We start from the raw sequence: 16,364 nt of genomic DNA on the forward strand, positions 1-16,364 counted from the left end.
TAGACCAGATTTGCAAGGTTTAACTGTCAGTGTAATATTGCTGCTGTATGTTTTTTTTTCGGTCTATACAAAATAGTTTTTCTACTGAAAGTCTCGTAATTGCAGAAAATCGCGGACAGTGCTCTCATACCGGCAGCAGTAGTAGTTTGACAGGTAAATTCAGTAAGCACCAATCAGATTATTCCATTCTCAAAAAGTTCCAAGACATCAGAGACTCACAAGACATAATTTGTGCGGAGCATAGGCGTCTCTACAGACTAATTCGAACAAGATGGGGATAAGGTATCTATGGAAAGTTCTGTGACGTCTGAGAGTTACGTGATGTCTTCTTTGTTGGAGTCTTCAGAGACAGAGACACTTCCTAGCAGACAGTCCTCCTATGGTTCAGTCAGATAGGATGATGTCCTTCAACCGCCGTAGCGGTTTTAGAGCAACTCCAGACCACCAGCTATAGGACATCGAAAATTCCAGCCTTTTTCTTGTCTATGGAACAGTACTTCGAATTCTGTTTGTGTAATTGGTCTGAATTTCCTGTCCGTGCTTAGACACCAGTGTGTGCTTCGAGAAGTGAGAAAAATACCGTCCCGGACTCCAGCAGCAGCAAATGCAAACTAAGCCCACTCACCATTTCAGAAAAGTGATGAACACCACAGCAGCTGTAGGACTCATAAATTTTTCTCTCTCTGGCAGTGCCTTCAACCAAGCAACTAAAACTTGGAAAGTGGTGAGCATCATGTTTAGAGTTAGAGAGATATTTATTTCGACTTCCAAATATCGTCGTTTTGTCGTGTAAAGTCAGATATTGCAGCTGATATCGTATTTTTTTTCTCAAGAATCCCTGTTCGACGGTGGTATTATACATCTCAAAATTGATGCAGAGTACTGTGTAGCGAAATTTTTGAAAGTGTATATTCAACTGGATTTAGTAGCTCCTGAAGCACCTCGTGCTCAAAGACAGGGGTATTTCTCACAAAAGCGCGCGAAATGTCTCTGGGATGGTTTCACAAGTGTGCCGTGATCTTTTTAGTGTCTGCGTTCAAGTGTTGTGGTGGTGGTATTTCTCAGAATAAAACGTGCAATTGTTTAAATATCCTTGCGTCATCCGCTAACCTTTATTTCTCTTTCTTTGTGCAGTGGTACATGTAGTCCCTGTGACATCTTCAAGCTATGTATGTGACAGTACTTGGGATCACCATATGTAATAACTCCTCTAGCAGTTCAACAACAATGGGTATCTATGTGTTGGGAATAGGAGTGAGGAAGGCTGTGGATATTTTCAATGCGACACAAAGTATGTGGCCACTCCTGCGGTTACCACTTGGTCATGCCGTAAGCTGGCGTGTGGCAGGGAGTGCTAGCATTGAAGTGGACATCTTGCCTCTTGTACTTCAGAAGAATGACTTGACTGTTATCAAATGGTCTGCAGTTACGGCACACACATTTATCAGCATGAGTTGCGAAGTGTAACTTAGCCCCATCCTGCTGCATCTTCATTATTTGCTGAAGTGTATTCGTCTTCACCAAATATCATTGCTATCGACACAGTCCTCTAATGCATGGTTAAAGCTAACATACCTGTTAAACTCCTCCATCACAGACATCTCATCCACTGATCACAGTAAACAATCATGTCTGTCCTCCTAATCCAGCAACTAGACACAGACTGTGTGCTTTTCCCGCCATTTCCCCTCCCCCCCAGACACCATCTTGGATAATGTCATGGAAGAGGAGGGGGGAGGGTTGACAGCACCCTCTGGTGACAGTGTTGTGAACTAGGTCAATTGGACTCTGGACCTCATGGTGAACACACTGGATGGAGCTACTGCCTATGAGAACTCAAATTGTTTAAATAAACAATGCATACTGATGTCTGTCCTATCCAGTTACCCAGCACAGACTATGTCCTTTTCCCACCAATTTCCAGATGGGGAGGGGAGCAATGCACACAAAATAAAGACTTACGTTTCTCCTGTATGGCAGCCCAGCACAGACTAAGTCTTTTTCCCATCAATTTTTAGATGAGGGAGGGGAGGGGAGGGAAGGAGAGGAGAGGAGGGGAGGGGGTTAGGTTAGTGAGGGTAGCCCAATTGACCTACCGTCCTGCCAAAATATGAACTTCCTGCCATGATGTCACTGCGATGTTGCTGCCATCTTGGATCCGCCATCTTGAATAAATTTAGTAACAATGTTATGTTGGGTGGTGCTTCTTTGCTCTACTACTCACAGGGGCTATAGAGTTGTTAAAGTGCTCACACCTGCGGAGCAAGGAGTAGGAACCTACTTTCATCAGAGGGCACAGAAATGATGCCTATAGGAAAGTTGAAAGAAAAAAGAATGAATCACTACACGAAAATTGAATGGAAGAAAATGTCGTGAACGACTGGGAGACTCTATGGTTGCCAAAACCAGTTTTGAGAGCGGATGATCTGGACGTGTGTCCATCAGAGACAGTAAATTTATAAGCCTGGATGTCATGAACTGATATATATATATATATATATATATATATATATATATATATATATATATATATATATATATATATATATATATATATGACTTTTGACCACTATTAAGGTAAATACATTGTTTGTTCTTTATCAAAATCTTTCATTTGCTAACTACGCCCATCAGTAGTTGGTGCCTTCAGTAGTTTGAATCTTTTATTTAGCTGGCAGTAGTGGCGCTCGCTGTATTGCAGTAGTTCGAGTAACGAGTTTTGTGAGGTAAGTGATTCATGAAAGGTATAGGTTATTGTTTTGCTGGAGCAAGAAGAAGTCCATTGGAAGCATGTGTCTAAATTACATAGGCATTAACTATCCAACCGACTACCTTCTTATCTACGAACAATTATACATTTATCATACCTCACAGTAATTATACTCGCAAAAATTTAAAGTTCATATCGTTCTTGTAAGTAAAGACACGTCCAAACAAAAGGCAATTTAACTGTAGACTATAATATACTGATCTGAGAGATCTATTCGTTCTCTACATTCTTCTCTGAACAAATGGCTGCATTGTCTCAGTACATGTCAACACTTACAGGACATTCGACGCGTCGTGACGCACGCAATGCGTCGGCGACAGTGGGGTGGCAGCTGAGGGACGTACTCAGGCGGTAGCTGCGTAGCAGCAGCATGAGCGGCGGGCTGCTGGGTACACGGCTGCTAAAATACGCGCCCCGGGCGCTGAGGCCAGGACCCTAACGCAGATGGCAGCAGGGGGCTGACCGGTGGCGAACGTGGGGCGGTACGGCGGCATATTGGCCGCGTAGCCGGTCTGCAGCAACAACAGAGCCCGCGATGCGGGCATCTCTGCCTGTAAAGCCGGTATTACACTATCAAATTTCTTTGTCAAAGATTTGATCAAAGATGTGATCAAATATTTCGCCAAATATATTTGACAAAGATCTTTGACGTAGCACTAGAAGGGATATTACACTGTCATCATATTTTTCGTCGAAGTTCAAGATGGCTGACAACAACTACTTTTTATTAACCGCAGCAGTTGCATGTGCCACAATTGCATTGTGTGCACATGCGGAAGAGAAGTGGGGGAAAAAAAGGAACCATACATACTAGGTTGACAGTCTTAAATTCCTGGGATTACAACCTGACAATAAACTCATTTGGGAGGAGCACACCACAGAACTGCAGAAACGCCTTATCAAATCTGTATTTGCAATTCGAGTGTCAGCAGACATAGGCGACATAAAAATTAAAAAATCTTGAATACTTTGCCTATTTTCTTTCCCTAATATCATATGGTATAATATTTTGGGGTAGGTCCAAGTCAAACAAAAGTTTTCAGAGTCCAAAAGCGTGTAATACGTATTATTTGTGGAGTAAATTCTCGGACGTCCTGTAGAAACCTCTTTAAAGAACTGGGTATACTAACTACTGCCGCTCAGTATATGTACTCCTTAATGAAATTTTTTCTAAATAATATATCTCTTTTTCCAAGAAACAGCGCAGTTCATACATACAATACCAGGAACAAAAATGATCTGCACAAGGACTTAAAAGCACTTACTTTAGTTCAAAAAGGGGCCCACTACTCAGGAACGCTCATCTTCAATGATTTGCCAGCAAACATAAAAAATTTAGTTACAAATAAAGATCAGTTTAAAAGGAGCCTGAAAGACTTACTAGTGGCCAACTCCTTCTACTCCATTGACGAAATTTTTAATAGAAACAAATGATGTATTGATGTATTCATACTATTAGTATTGTTATTTCAGCTTAAAATAATTAACATGTTCCACATCCACGAGGATCTCCTCAGCACGGATATGGAACGAAAAACTAATCTAATCTGAGTGAAGCCGTGGGTTTTACGACGACACGATAAAAGCATTCAACAAAACTTGTTACATGAGCTTATACTGGAGGACGTCGTACATCAATTATTTAAGTGAAATATATCCTCATATCATAAAGGACAATATTCACTTAAGAACTGCTACATCTGCAGAAGACAGGCTCACTGTAACACTCCGATTCCTTGGTACAGGAGAGGGTTACGTAATGTTAGGTTAGGTCAGGTCAGGTCAGGTCTCCAATCTTCTTAATCTATTTTGGTATTCAGGGCGCCTCATGTCGTAAAGCGCCTCATCAGCTTCATACATCTCTATTAATTTTGTAGTTGTCGGCACACACCAATTGTATTTACCGGCAATGTTTATAAAAACACTACAGACGACAGAATGCTGCAGCGATGCTAGCCTCTTGAGTAAGCACTTTGACGTTCTACATGCTCAGTGTTACTTGATGAGCACCTCCACAGGCATTGGTGCTGTCTTGCTTTAAACTTAAGCGTGGTTTCTTATATAAATGTGGGCAGAATAATCGCAACCTCTATTACCTTACCTTCAAATGTTTAGCAACTGCAAACAACATATTTTTGCTTCCTGTTTTCCAATATTTACACGAAAATAAACTTAAATCTATCCCTTAACGTCACTCACGTTAGCAGACTTCAACACTGGTCACATAAAATATATCGTTAGCCATCCTGTTTATCATTGAGGTACGTATTTTCATTTTTATTTGTGTGCCCTTAGATGTACAATAGACAGTAAACGTTTTTCTTCCCTGTGAATAGAAGTACTGAGCTGACGGGATATTGTGGGATGGAGGTGTAGAAATGAAGTAATTTAATGTAATTACTTTTTATTTAGAACATAATTACGTGAAACTTGTTACGGCGGAACTAGTTGGTGCACCATATTTTTCGTAATATTTAACCTTTGTCAGGAAGTCATTTTTCCCTTTTGCGTATTTATAAAACTCCCTGCAAGTCAGCTCGTAGTTAAACTGGCACTGTGAGATGGTTCCCACAGTCCCTGGAAGCAGTATATTTCTTTGATCACCCCACCGGGCCGACTTCAGAAGAAACACTCTTTCCACTGTGGTGTTGTGTGCGTCTGTAGCAACCAAATATTCGCATAATTTCAGCAGTTGGCTTTTGCGTTTAGGATTTTCAGTTTCCTTAAGAAAGTAAATCCACCTTTCTTCCATTCTTCCGAGTCACCCTTCGTTTGTAAAAAGCTCTTCAGATACACATATTCCAGAAAACAATTGTCACATGAAATCTTCACGCCATTTTTACTCGGGTGTATAATAGTTTTTTCAATCATCAGTCATTCCCGGGTTTCAGATAGCGTCATCCGATCAAATACGTGATATTTAATAAAAGAAATAGCCCATTTCTCAAAGAAATCAAATGATATGGTGTAGAAAGACAGTCTCTCTTCCTCCGATTTAGAAATCAAATTATAATATGGTATAGAAAGACAATCTCTCTTCCTCCGATTTCGAAAACAAATTATAATTATTTCTTGGTTAGGGTTCTCATTCTTTAATTTGTTCAAATTCGTCTTAGTTTTCATGCCAATAAAACTAACAATTTTCCTTTCATTGAGACATCTTTGAGTGTCGATTAATATGTTTCTTATTTCAATTATCGAAACTTTATTCTTCTCTTTGTTTCTTATATATTTTTTCAAACAGAGCCAAGTTTGACTGCAGAAACATGAAGTAAATTTCACTGATCGGACTATGGAAAAAATATGAAATTATTTAAGGTAGCCTGTCTTCGGTGTCAAAAAATTGTTTTGATGGAGTCCAGAGCTTACGAATTCTCTCAACTGCCGGCATTAGCGACAGTCATCTTGTTTTTGAGCGAGATATAAGAGCCTGATGATTGACATCAAGGTATAAAAAGAATTATTTGCTTCTGTAAATTGACAAATAATTAAATGTTTTAATGACGATTATTTAAATGTCGATAGTTAAGACTCCAGCAGCGCTGAATATAGCATTGTGGAGAATATGCGCAGGGCGTCCAATTCCTTCTACATTTTTTCCTGGCTCTTCTTTAATTTTGTGAAACACATTCCGCTGGCCGCGTCGATGAAGGCCTCCGAAGTTGGTATTGATATTGTCTTCGCAAATTGCGATCACTTTATCTAATGGAATTTGCAATTGTCTTGAAGTGTCTAGACAGAATTTGCAATTGTCTCAGATGTTTCGGTATTCAGCGAATCATACTGCGAAAGCTTCTGTTGGATTCCATCAGTTCCAGTAAAGTATTGAACAACTAAAGGGAACATCTGTTCAGCCTTGTGAGTCGATGCGTCGATGTCTATACCATGAAATGAAACTTCTTGTAATTCTTTTACGCATTCGGACACGGAGTATGGTGCGAGAATACTTTTAACGATCACTTTAACTTTGATGCTGGCTGTAGGCTACTTTGCGACGACTCTGGAGTCAGGACACATTTCAGCATTCAGTTTTATGGTACAGTTAAGAGAATTGAAGGACCGATGATGCTTGACAACTTCACAAAGCTGTTCATAGTTCTGCAGCAGAAACGAGCATTTCTTCCTGGATATCTTCTTTAATCATGAAAGAAGAAATAGGCTTTGATGTCGATGCTATCGCGAAGCTATTTGTATGATTCATCGTAGTAATTGTATTGTCTCACATCTACCTTCCTCCGTGAGTTATTGAGATGAAACAGCTACAAATTTCACACAACACTTCCTGATGCGTACACCTTTTCTTGACAAGAGACCGCTCCTTTGTATAATCATCCGAAAAGTCATATTTTCTTTTTAAATCCTTATGCATTTTCATAAGCTATGGTAAGTTTATTAGAAGGTAAACAGTCGACAGTAACATTTTAGTCACCGAAGTAAACATCTCAAACATTACTGACTTACACTCGTTGTTCATATTATGTTTAGGAAGAATCCTCTTATCAGATCGCTATTCAAGTGGGAACTGTCCTATCCTTCTGCATGGCGCTGCCTAAATTGTCCCAGTCCCTTACTACTGGAAAAATGTGGTATTTTCTCGAATGATAGCGCTATATCTAGAAGGGAAAGAAGGTCAATTGGGCTACCTCCACTAACCTAAGAAAATGGCAAGGAAATTTTGGTGGGAAAAGGACTTAGTTTGTGCTGGGATGCTGGATAGGATGGACATAAGTCTTTATTTTGCATGCAGTGTTTATTTATGCAGTTTCAGTTGTCATAGGCAGTAGCTGCAACCAGTGTGTTCACTGTGAGATCCGAAGTCCAGCTGACCTAGTACACAGTACCGCCACCAGATAGTGCTGTCGCCCCTTCCATGATGTGATCGAAGATGGTGGTCTGGGGAAAAATGGCGGGAAAAGGACTCAGTCTGTGTGCAGCTGCTGGAGAGGTTCAGTGTACTTTATTTTCAGTGCAAAGTTGGAACAGTTTACTTAGAGATGGATTTCACACAGTTTATTTATTACACTAATACAAAACACTCGCCCTAACGTGCATGGGGTCACAATAAACATCCTAAAGACCTGAAAACTGCTCGTAAATTACATCTACATCTACATTTATACTCCGCAAGCCACCCAACGGTGTGTGGCGGAGGGCACTTTACGTGCCACTGTCATTACCTCCCTTTTCTGTTCCAGTCGCGTATGGTTCGCGGGAAGAACGACTGTCTGAAAGCCTCAGTGCGCGCTCGAATCTCTCTAATTTTACATTCGTGATCTCCTCGGGAGGTTTAAGTAGGGGGAAGCAATATATTCGATACCTCATCCAGAAACGCACCCTCTCGAAACCTGGCGAGCAAGCTACAGCGCGATGCAGAGCGCCTCTCTTGCAGAGTCTGCCACTTGAGTTTGTTAAACATCTCCGTAACGCTATCACGGTTACCAAATAACCCTGTGACGAAACGCGCCGCTCTTCTTTGGATCTTCTCTATCTCCTCTGTCAACCCGATCTGGTACGGATCGCACACTGATGAGCAATACTCAAGTATAGGTCTACATTTGTCTATGTTAAGGGTCAGTTGCCACTCCCTGCACCAAGTGCCTATCCGTTGCAGATCTTCCTGCATTTCGCCACAATGTTCTAATGCTGCAACTTCTCTGTATACTACAGCATCATCCGCGAAAAACCGCATGGAATTTCCGACACTATCTACTAGGTCATTTATATATATTGTGAAAAGCAGTGGTCCCGTAACACTCCCCTGTGGCACGCCAGAGGTTACTTTAACGTCCGTAGACGTCTCTCCATTGATAACAACATGCTGTGTTCTGTTTGCTAAAAATTCTTCAATCCAGCCACACAGCTGGTCTGATATTCCGTAGGCTCTTACTTTGTTTATCAGGCGACAGTGCGGAACTGTATCGAACGCCTTCCGGAAGTCAAGGAAAATGGCATCTACCTGGGAGGCTGCATCTAATATTTTCTGGGTCTCATGAACAAATAAAGCGAGTTGGGTCTCACACGATCGCTGTTTCCGGAATCCATGTTGATTCCTACAGAGTAGGTTCTGGGTTTCCAAAAACGACATGATACGCGAGCAAAAAACATGTTCTAAAATTCTACAACTGATCGACGTCAGAGATATAGGTCTATAGTTTTGCGCATCTGCTCGACGACCCTTCTTGAAGACTGGGACTACCTGTGCACTTTTCGAATCATTTGGAACCTTCTGTTCCTCTAGAGACTTGCGGTACACGGCTGTTAGAAGGGGGGTAAGTTCTCGCGTACTCTGTGTAGAATCGAATTGGTATTCCGTCAGGTCCAGTGGACTTTCCTCTGTTGAGTGATTCCAGTTGCTTTTCTATTACCGAAATTGATGTAAAAACATGCAAACAACTTGTAAATTATCACAATAATACATGTAAAACGCTAAGCAAACACTCTGACTAATTGTAAATGTCGAAATATTGCATTGCACAGCCTACACACATGTTCACAAAATAACGCAGTACACTGATGCAAAGACACATTCACTACGCGTGAAATTGTAAAAAATAATACGTGTATAACACTCTGCAAACACACTCACAACGCCTTAATAGTCAAAATAATGCAATGCACACACACTCATTGCACGTAAAAACGCTTTCGAACCATGATTAAGAAATTCGACCCCCCCCCACATATCAACCAACTGTTCCCTACAGAGGCCAATAGTCGCGCTCGCTGGGGCGGCGCGTGCACGCCTGTCCAGGCTGCTCCACATGCGAGATGCATATGGCCGCACACACGTTTACCTGCCCAGCATGGCTGATGCATAGCTGCGAGATGTGTACCTCGCGACTCACCCTTGTAAGCACAGCGAAAAAGTTGACAGTGTGTTGTGTGCATCTAGCAGGGGAAAGATGGGTGGAAGACACATTTGATGGTTCTCTAAGCATGAGAAACTAACGTTAGATGACTTTGTAAATTATAAGGATGATTTGAAATCTGCTATATCACCAACATCGGTATTCGAGTTTTCATGTAAAGGTCTTCGCTGACGAGATAAGTTTCCAGTTACTCAGTGGTTTACAGCACGCTCCACCTCGCTACGGTTTTGGGTTTCTAGAGAAGTAATTTCCACTCTATATTTTCGGAAGCGATCAAGCTATCCAAGCGATTTTGCTACATACTTGATATCGAGAAATATCGCGAAAATGGTATGATATTCAGGCAAACCATGTGAAAATACATATGTTCTTGTAATACGGGAGTCTAGAGATGGTTGTAGAAAGCAAGCAAGCAGGTCGCCTCTGTGCCGACAGTTCTGACCCAGCCTTTGTACAACAGTTTAGAGAGTGACCTCGGTGCGTTGAGGGTGATTTGGTCATGCGTCAGGGCAATGTGTGTGCGGGGGCAGATTACTTGTGACCGTCGGCTGCAGTGTATGAGCTACCGAGCTCATGGGAAATATTTGGTGCTGCGAGGGCTATATATAAGGTCCGTGTGCCTATACCGTCTATCTTCGTGGTATACGTACGAGGGTCTGATGGTCAGTAGCTACACTCCTGGAAATGGAAAAAAGAACACATTGACACCGGTGTGTCAGGCCCACCATACTTGCTCCGGACACTGCGAGAGGGCTGTACAAGCAATGATCGCACGCAAGGCACAGCGGACACACCAGGAACCGCGGTATTGGCCGTCGAATGGCGCTAGCTGCGCAGCATTTGTGCACCGCCGCCGTGTCAGCCAGTTTGCCGTGGCATACGGAGCTCCATCGCAGTCTTTAACACTGGTAGCATGCCGCGACAGCGTGGACGTGAACCGTATGTGCAGTTGACGGACTTTGAGCGAGGGCGTATAGTGGGCATGCGGGAGGCCGGGTGGACGTACCGCCGAATTGCTCAACACGTGGGGCGTGAGGTCTCCACAGTACATCGATGTTGTCGCCAGTGGTCGGCGGAAGGTGCACGTGCCCGTCGACCTGGGACCGGACCGCAGCGACGCACGGATGCACGCCAAGACTGTAGGATCCTACGCAGTGCCGTAGGGGACCGCACCGCCACTTCCACAGCAAATTAGGGACACTGTTGCTCCTGGGGTATCGGCGAGGACCATTCGCAACCGTCTCCATGAAGCTGGGCTACGGTCCCGCACACCGTTAGGCCGTCTTCCGCTCACGCCCCAACATCGTGCAGCCCGCCTCCAGTGGTGTCGCGACAGGCGTGAATGGAGGGACGAATGGAGACGTGTCGTGTTCAGCGATGAGAGTCGCTTCTGCCTTGGTGCCAATGATGGTCGTATGCGTGTTTGGCGCCGTGCAGGTGAGCGCCACAATCAGGACTGCATACGACCGTGGCACACAGGGCCAACACCCGGCATCATGGTGTGGGGAGCGATCTCCTACACTGGCCGTACACCACTGGTGATCGTCGAGGGGACACTGAATAGTGCACGGTACATCCAAACCGTCATCGAACCCATCGTTCTACCATTCCTAGACTGGCAAGGGAACTTGCTGTTTCAACAGGACAATGCACGTCCGCATGTATCCCGTGCCACCCAACGTGCTCTAGAAGGTGCAAGGCAACTACCCTGGCCAGCAAGATCTCCGGATCTGTCCCCCATTGAGCATGTTTGGGACTGGATGAAGCGTCGTCTCACGCGGTCTGCACGTCCAGCACGAACGCTGGTCCAACTGAGGCGCCAGGTGGAAATGGCATGGCAAGCCGTTCCACAGGACTACATCCAGCATTTCTACGATCGTCTCCATGGGAGAATAGCAGCCTGCATTGCTGCGAAAGGTGGATATACACTGTACTAGTGCCGACATTGTGCATGCTCTGTTGCCTGTGTCTATGTGCCTGTGGTTCTGTCAGTGTGATCATGTGATGTATCTGACCCCAGGAATGTGTCAATAAAGTTTCCCCTTCCTGGGACAATGAATTCACGGTGTTCTTATTTCAATTTCCAGGAGTGTATGTGTAGGATGCAGAAGTGGTGATTTTCTATGTCGCAGGATACAAATTTTGTGTTCACTATGTCGATTGAGTATTTGGTTATATATAGCCAATTTTCACGCTGAAATATTCAAACATCCATCTTTAGTGGCCAACCAATGTAATTGAGGACGTGTCTTTCTGTATTTGACGATCTGTAGACCACTTCTGTAGGGTTTAACTGTCAGTGCAATATGGCGATCTGTAGAAAGTAGGATTGCCGCTGAAAGTCTTATCTGCAGAAAAAAAAGGCGACTGTCCTCCTGCACTGGCAGCATCAGTAATTTCGTGAGTAAATTCAGTAAGAGCCAGTCAGTGCTCCATTCATTCACAAGACATCGTTTGTGCTGGGACATAGCAGCTTCTACAGACTGGTTCGAACACGATGGGGGCACGGTATCTACGGAAAGTTTTGAGGGTAATGTGATGTCTTAGTTGTTCTAGTGTTCAAAAAAAGTTGAAGTGGACCATCCATCTCTGGCAGGATGCTGTCCCTCATCCACCATTGTGGCATTAGGACATCTCCAGAAGAGTAGCTGTAGGAACCGAAACTTACAGTTATTTTTCTCTTCTGCATGACTGCGTAAATCTTCTGATTTTCCTATCTGTGGTTAGACTGTGATCTCTTTCCAAACAACAAGAAAGGTTTATTGATTAACGGTGTTTTCACAAGCATGCACAGACAAAGACTTTTAGCGGTGAGAACATGAACGAAACGTTTACTATTTCTGAGAAATATGGGGAAAGCAGGATGTTATAATTTCCGGGAATGGTAACATGTGATGGACAGGGTGCTTCTTTAGGACCATCAGGAGGAATGCATTCGGCGTTATTCTGGGATATTTTCGTAAGCAGGTTCTGTTAGGACAAGAATATCCATGCAGACAAGCTGAGACGTAATGAAAGCTCCTACAACAACAAAAGCAACCATTAACTATTTCTGTGGCACTTATTAGGTTCACTATGAAGAATGCATCCTGCGATATTCTGGGAAGCATTCCAAAAGATTTCTATAGCACATCCAGAAGGAGACTTGTATGATATTTACATTGACATGAGATGTCAGTATAACAGTGACAACCTTATAGCTGTGCCTACAAGCATGAGTCACGAGGTAAACATCTCGCAGCTGTGCGTCAGCCATACTGGGCAGGTAAACATGTCCACAGCCAGACGTGTCTCCCAAGTGGGGCAGCCTGGACCAGCGTGCACATGCGGCCCTGGCGTGCGCACCTGGGGGCATCTGTAGGGAACAATTTGCTTATATGTGGGGGTCGAATTTCTTAATGATAGTTCGAAAGCGTTTTAAATGCAATGAGTGATTGTGCACTGCGTTATTTCGATTGTTGAAGCATTGTGAGTGTGTTTGCAGAGTGTTATACATGCATTATTTTTTACAATTTTACGAGTAGTGAACATGTCTGTGCATCAGTGTACCGCGTTATTTTGCGAACATGTCTGTAGGCAATGCAATGCGTTATTTCAACGTTTACAATTAGTGGGCATGTTTGCTGAGCGCTTTACATGCATTATTTTGACAATTTATGAGTTGTTTGCATGTCTGTACATCAGTTTACTGTACTGTAGCATGTCAGGGTAAGGGTTCTGTATCAGTGTAATAAATAAACAATGTGAAATCCATCCCTAAATAAATTGTTCCAACTTCCCACTGAAAATAAATAAAGTACACTGCTTCCTCTCCCGCAGCTGCACACAGACCGAGTCCTTTTCCCACTTTTTTCCCCCAGAGCGCCATCTTGGATTATATCATGGGAGGGAGAACAGCGCCCTCTGGTAATGGTACTGTGTACTTGATCAGGAACACACTGGTTGGAGCTACTGCCTAATGACAACTGAAATTCTTTAAACACTGCAGGCAAAATAAAGACTTATGCCCATCCTCTCCAGCTGCCCAGCTCAGACTGAGCGCTTTTCCCGCCAAAATTTCCCTGCCATTTTCTTAGGTTAGTGGAGGTAACCCAATTGACCTATTTTCCCGCCAAAACTTTAACTTCCTGCCATGACGTCACTCAGACATTGCCGCGTCTATCCCCGCCATCTTGGATCAGCCATATTGAATAAATTTGGCAACAATGCAATGTGGGGCCATCTTCTCTCTGCCCTACTACTAAGTTGTACTATAGACAGTGATTTGAAGTAGTAAATCTCAGCTGTCATTCATGTCTGGTTCTTTGGAACTTTCGAAGCCCCTTCCCTCAGGTGCGCCTAATTACACATCAGCTTAGGGGAAAAAACGACATAGTCATTCATAGTCAGTAGCATCCATTGCCGGAACATATCGTGTGAACAGTCATAAAAAGGATACTGTGGGCAGATACAGTGTGAAAAATCATTTTGTAGGAGCAATACAGCGATGGCAAAGTTCAGTGTGGAAGAGTGCTAAATTTAACCATTAATACGAGCATGAATGTGTTTACGCATTGTTAGGAAGTTTATTACTTGCAAAAATCAGTAAATGAAGTACAGTTATCCTTAAGAAGCCTGGTTTTCCACGTAAATTTGCGAAACTTTACTATTCACGATGTAAAGAGACACGGTTTCTTATTTGGTAAAAGGGTTCTATTTATTTAGCGACGAAGTGTTCTCTCTCTCTTTTAACCATCATCCAATATCCATGTCCGTCTGCTGTATACTGAAAATTTTGGGAAAGGAGCTTACATACTTTTGGTCGCACTTCACTATACTGTGTCTATGATGTAATACATGTGAAAAGCATGTACAAGATCGCGTGCATTGTAGATGTGCAACAGCTTTACCCTTCTTACATTTATTCGCTTTTGTCCGCTGCTCGTGGTCTCGCGGTAGCATTCTCGCTTCTAGAGCACGGGGTCCCGGGTTCGATTCCCGGCGGGGCCAGGGATTTTCCCTGCCTCGAGATGACTGGGTGTTGTTGTGTCGTCTTCATCATCATCATTCATCCCCATTACGATTGGAGGAAGGCAACGGCAAACCACCTCCACTAGGACCTTGCCTAGTAAGGCGGTGCGGGTCTCCCGCATCGTTCCCCTACCCTCTGTAAAGAAGCATGGGACTTCATTTCCATTTTTTTTGTTAGCTATCTCAAGATTTCCTTTCTTTCGGAACCCAACTGGGGAGCACTGAATTTTGATATCGAACTTCCTATTGTTCCTCATTATGTTATGAAATTCTAACACTTGTACAGCTTGAAATGACGTGTGCTTAAATTCTAACGTCAGGTATGTCAGTTTGTTAATGTACTACAGTTAAGTGTCTTACTAGCCAGTGCATTAATTTGTAACCCATATTGAAGCTGCTCGTGTCGAGTCACAATCTTATTTCTTGATTTTTTGAACTAAATCACTATTATATACTTCGTAAATTATTATACCAAACTAAGAAATTTACAACGATTATATGTACAAATGACCTAGTACTTGACATTACTAGTTACCTTAGGATCTACACAGACGATGCAGTGATAAACAGAACTGAATTGTAATTTATCATGGAAGCATGTCACCTACGACATTGTTATTAGGGTTATTCTTCAAAAGTCTTAGTCAGCGTGAAACCACTAAGATGTTAGATATACGGTTGTGTTACAGATAAACCATAACGGGGATGCAGGAATGGCAATTGGTTCATTCAGATGAGCGAGTGTGTCGTGCACATTCTCATTAGCGCCGTCATTGTCAACAGCTGGTAGCCATAAAGTTGACTCTTCTTGTGTTATGCAAAAGCACGAAGTCGTCGTTACTACATTTGGCAGGGTGCAGAGGGAAGATTCCTGTTTTACTGTAGCCAGAAACATCCCTTTCTATATTTGCAACCTCCTTGAAGGCTTCGTTAAAAATAGGGCAAATGTCATACGGGGCTATTTCCTATTCCTAAAATTGTTACATTCTTGATTAAATGGAGCCTTTAAATTGCTGATAAAGCCACTTATAAACGTTTTAACCTGTGGGAACAGTAATGTGGTATGCTAGTCCATTGTCCCTGCGAAACGTATAGGCTTGTAGGGAGACATGACTACTGTGAATTTATAAAATCAAAAGAATGTTATGGTCCTTGAATGCTGAGTTTAGCCACCTTGGAAAAAGATCCTCACTCATTTAGCCATTTTGCTACAGTCGTATATTGAATTTGATGGCTCCCTTCTCTGTAAAGCAAGGGTCGGTTATCCCACACAGCGAAAAAATAAACATGGAAGGCATATACGCCGTACTGACACTCGCTCACGAAACACTGTGAACATTCTTACCACGCTCCCAGTGTGTCGTAGGTGATTTGGTTCGATGATAAATTACATTTTATTTCTGGCACTCGCTACACGGAACACTGTAAACGTTTTTACCACGCTCCCAGGTTGTTGCTGAGCCTACTTGTTTACATGGCTTTTGAATTATTGATACCAGGATCTCATCAAAATAATAAACCCTAGAGGCATTCAGATTATGGATTTCAGTTACAGAGGAGAGGGTAGAGAAAAATGGTTGCGTTACTTGCATTAAAAGCTGAGATCCACTCATGACTCAGTCTCAGGTTTCCGATTGTTGACATATAGCTTTCTAATAACCAAACCCAGAGAGCCAGTCCTGCCCGACCATCTTGAATGATTTGTTAAAATTATG

Source organism: Schistocerca piceifrons, chromosome 5 (assembly GCF_021461385.2).
Source record: "Schistocerca piceifrons isolate TAMUIC-IGC-003096 chromosome 5, iqSchPice1.1, whole genome shotgun sequence".
Classification (NCBI taxonomy): Eukaryota; Metazoa; Arthropoda; class Insecta; order Orthoptera; family Acrididae; genus Schistocerca; species Schistocerca piceifrons.